This window comes from Scomber scombrus, chromosome 15 (genome assembly GCF_963691925.1).
Source record: "Scomber scombrus chromosome 15, fScoSco1.1, whole genome shotgun sequence".
Taxonomy (NCBI): domain Eukaryota; kingdom Metazoa; phylum Chordata; class Actinopteri; order Scombriformes; family Scombridae; genus Scomber; species Scomber scombrus.
This window is the reverse complement of record NC_084984.1, coordinates 1,707,061-1,711,328: the sequence shown is the minus strand read 5'-3', so window position 1 is coordinate 1,711,328 and position 4,268 is coordinate 1,707,061.

Sequence of the window (4,268 nt, the reverse complement as noted above, 5' to 3'; positions counted from 1 at the left end):
AATATCTGTTTATATCAAATAGTTTCTCTCCCTTTTCTTCCCACTTTTACACTCCATCTGAAGTACAGTTCTGTTGAAATTCACCACAGTACCAGCCGAGGTAGGACTGTCCCACTTATTGACTCCCCTCGTGTAGACTTTGTTGTGATATAATCAGAGTATGTTTGAATGTAAAGACAATTATCTGATGCTCAATATTTAACCTTCGTGTCTGTTTTGACTGTTCCTTCTTTCCTCCCTCCCTCCTTTTCTTTCTTTCCTTCCTCTCTCTTTCCTTTCTTCCTTCTGTCCTTCCTTCCTCCCTTCCTCTGTCCTTCTTTCCTTCCTTCCTCCCTTCCTCTGTCCTTCTTTCCTTCCTTCCTCCCTTCCTCTTTTCCTTTCTCCCTCCCTCCTTCCTTCTTTCCTCTGTCCTTCCTTCCTTAATTTCCTTCATCCTTTCCTTTCCTCCCTCCTTTCCTTCCTTCCTTCTTCCTCCCTTCCTTCTTCCTTTCCTTCCTTCTTCCTCCTTTCCTTCCTTCTTCCTCACTTCCTTCTTCCTTTCCTTCCTTCCTTCCATCCTTCTTCCTCCTTTCCTTCCTTCTTCCTCCTTTCCTTCCTTCCTTCCTCCCTCCCTTCCTTCTTCCTCCTTTCCTTCCTTCTTGCTCCTTTCCTTCCTTCTTCCTCCCTTCCTTCCTTGCCTTGAAGACAACAGGAGGGTTAACTTGCTCATAATGCCAGCAGAGAATATAAATGCATACACACAGAAAAGTCGAGAGCTTTTGTTACAGATGTTACTTTTATTTAGATCTCCAGACACATATTTCAGTTACACTGCTGTAGCGCTGTTAAAGTTTACAAATATATCAGCAAATTTACAACTTTACTTTCACCCTTTCCCTCCATTCATCTACTCGTTTCTCTCGTCGCTCTCGTTTCACATAATTATAATTTCATGTAAAGCCCCGCTAGCGGCCTCTAGATGTTGCAACGCTTATTACAATCAAAACAATGAAAAGCATCGGTCAAAGGAATGTGGTAATTATTTATTTCCTCCTGAAGGTGCCGCTAGGGCAGTGGCTCCCACCCTGGAGGTAAGATGAAGACATATTCTAGGGTTTAGTGGTATAATTATTATTTTTATACATCGTAGTTTAACAGACAGGCTTACAAAGGATTTTACATGTTATTATTAACCCTCCTGTTGTCCTCCAGTCAAGGAAGGAAGGGAGGAAGAAGGAAGGAAAGGAGGGAGGAAGGAAAGGAGGGAGGAAGAAAGAAGGAAGTAAGGGAGGAAGAAGGGAGAAAGAAGTAAGGAAAGGAGGGAGGAAGGATGGAAGGAAGGGAGGAAGAAGGAAGGAAGGAAAAAGGGAGGGATGAAGGTAGGGGGAGGAAAGAAAGAGAAGGAGGGAGGAAGGAAAGGAAGGAAGGGAGGAAAGAGAGGAAGGAAAGAAAGAGAGAAGGGGGATGGAGGAAGAAAAGAAGGAAGGAGGGAAGGAAAGAAACAGGAAGGGAGGAAGGAAGAATAGAAGGAAGGAAAAAAGGGGGATGGAGGAAGGAAAGAAGGAAGGGAGGAAAGAGAGAGGAAAGAAAGAAAGAGAGAAGGAGGAAGGATAGACGGAAGGAAGGAAAGAAGGAACAGTCAAAACAGACGGGGTCAATTTGACCCGGGAGGACAACAGGAAGGTTAATCAGAAAGACTAAACTTCTCCATTCTTGGACCTCTTTATTACTTTATGCCGATGACACTAGTTTATTCCTTTAAATTGAACATTTTTTCACTTATTAATTTATTTCCTCGATAGTATCTGAATTTAAAATGTGTTTAGAAATGTTGATGAATGAAATATTGCGATATTTACTGCTGAACGGTAAAATTATTGTAGATCTTCGGACCTCAGAAATCACTTGGTCTCTTTGGATTTTATAGAATGATAAAAAAAATTACATACATTCATTTGGCAGTTAGATAACAAACCACTTGCTATTCTCAATAAAATAGGTAGTTTGGTTGATTGCACAAGTTTAACCTTTACTACAGTTGAGTGTTGATACCGAAATATTGTTTAGGTGGTCACTTTTACCACCAAATCTTATTAAAATCCTTTATTTTTAAATAAAAACTAAACACCCTGCTGTTGGTGGTGCAAAGGAAATGTTCATGGAGTGTCTAAAAGAAAAAAGGGTTCATCTTCATTAAAATCCTTTACTTAAGATTTTGACATTTCTGCAATCAAATGCAAAATTTTAGCATGCCATGAATATCATTAGAAACCAAGCAATTTCACATTTTAGCTATATGCTGCTAGAGAGTATCTCAAATGAAAGGAAATGGATTACAAATACTATGAAGTGTGAATGAGTTCAGATTTTCTCTGAAATCTACCAATTGGATTTTGATATTGCTTGAAAGTGAAAGAACCAAAAAAACCACATCCTGCATACGTCACTTTATTTCTGGAATATAGTTTGAACATTAAGCCTTTTTAGGTCCGTCTTCTGGGGACCACGAGTATCTACAATTGATTGATTTTAACCCTCATGTTGTCCTCGAGTCAAGGAGGGAAGGGAGGAAGAAGAAAGGAAAGGAGGAAGGGAGGAAGGAAGGAAGGAAGGAAGGAAGGAAGGAAGGAAGGAAGGAAGGAAGGAAGGAAGGAAGGAAGGGAGGAAAGAAGGAACAGTCAAAACAGACGAGGTCAATTTGACCCAGGAGGACGACACAAAGGTTAAAATGTGTTGAATCAAACTTTGGCGTGACGGTTGTAATAATGAAACAAAACCATCGGTACTCTTCCTTTTAGGACCATGAATATTCACACACCTCTTCCTCTCGAATCCAAAGTGCTGCACAATCCGACATTTTTATCCTCTTTTTCTTTCGCCGCTAGCGGGGGGGCAAATCATTCTTCCTCTGTCAAGTAAGTAAGAAAGAACAGTAAAGTAAGGCCACACCATAGTCACAGAAACTGATCTCTCTTTTTTTAAACTCCCAGCTGATGGAGGGGAAGGCGCTGACGTTCCCCCCACTCGAGCCACCGTACAGCAACGGGCCAGATGTTCATATTCCACTTCCTGGCAGCTTCTATGAAACATTAAAAAATAACCCAACAGAGTGGCCAGAGGTAACGTACACACTGAAGAACCCAGACACACACACAGAGAGGTTAAACACATTTATGGAAGCAAAAAAAGGCCGAAATATATTAAAACGTTGTCGGCAACTGAAGACGTAAAGTGTGTAATTTAACCACTACTGAATGGTTAATGTTGAGATGTTAATACTACTGAATTTATAGCATTGAAATAGTTTACTTCTTCTGAATTCATATGCTCATTTCAAGTCTTTTAAAACGGCATCTTCATCTTTCTTTATGTCATTTTATGCTGATGATACTAGTTTGTTCCTTAAGATGAACATTTTCCACTTATTCACTTATTTCAAAGACAATTTCTGAATTTAAAATGTCCTGATTGTTTAAAAATGCTTATAAATGAAATATTGTGATATCCACTGCCCAAAAATATTACGGAGTATCTATTTGCACCTCTGGTACAAATAGCCTCGGCGGACATGGCGGACATTCATCTTCCACACCAACAGAAAAGGGCTAATTTAGAAAGGTTTCATCTCTAATGTTTGTTCTAAAGACATTTCTGGCGGTAAAGTTGTATTATATTTTCATAATCTTTCTTCAGTGAATGTTTACAAGCATCAGTTTGTCAGTTCACATCACTGTGTAGGACCGTAGCGGTGGCGTAATGGGCAGCGTGTCCGTCATTAGTGCAAGAGACTCAGGTTCGAGTTTTTGCAGCAGCAATTATATATTGACGTTTTCAGCGGAAAAAGTAAATGCATACAACCCGAAAATATCTGAATTTACAACCTTCAGGTTGTTATATGATGGAAATCAAATCTTCACAGATAAGTCTATGGTTGCCATGGATACCAAATACATTTCAGACCTCTCAAGTCTCAAGCATTGGCCGTGAGACACTCATTTCAAGCTGCTCTCACGCTCACACGCCACAACTGACATTTTTTCATGCCGGGAAGTGAAAGATCTCACCGGACAGAAATTATTATATGATATACAGAAGAGAACTGCAATGTATATTCCTCCCGCTCCAGACGCTCCCCTCCGACACTCAGTCCCGCAGCATGCACTCATGTACTGGGGTGCAAATAGCCTTTGCCAAAATATTATCTACAAGATTGCTTGGGGGGGGTTTTACAGAATGATGACCGATTGATTATACTCGGAATTATTGACATGAATTGGATATTTACATCT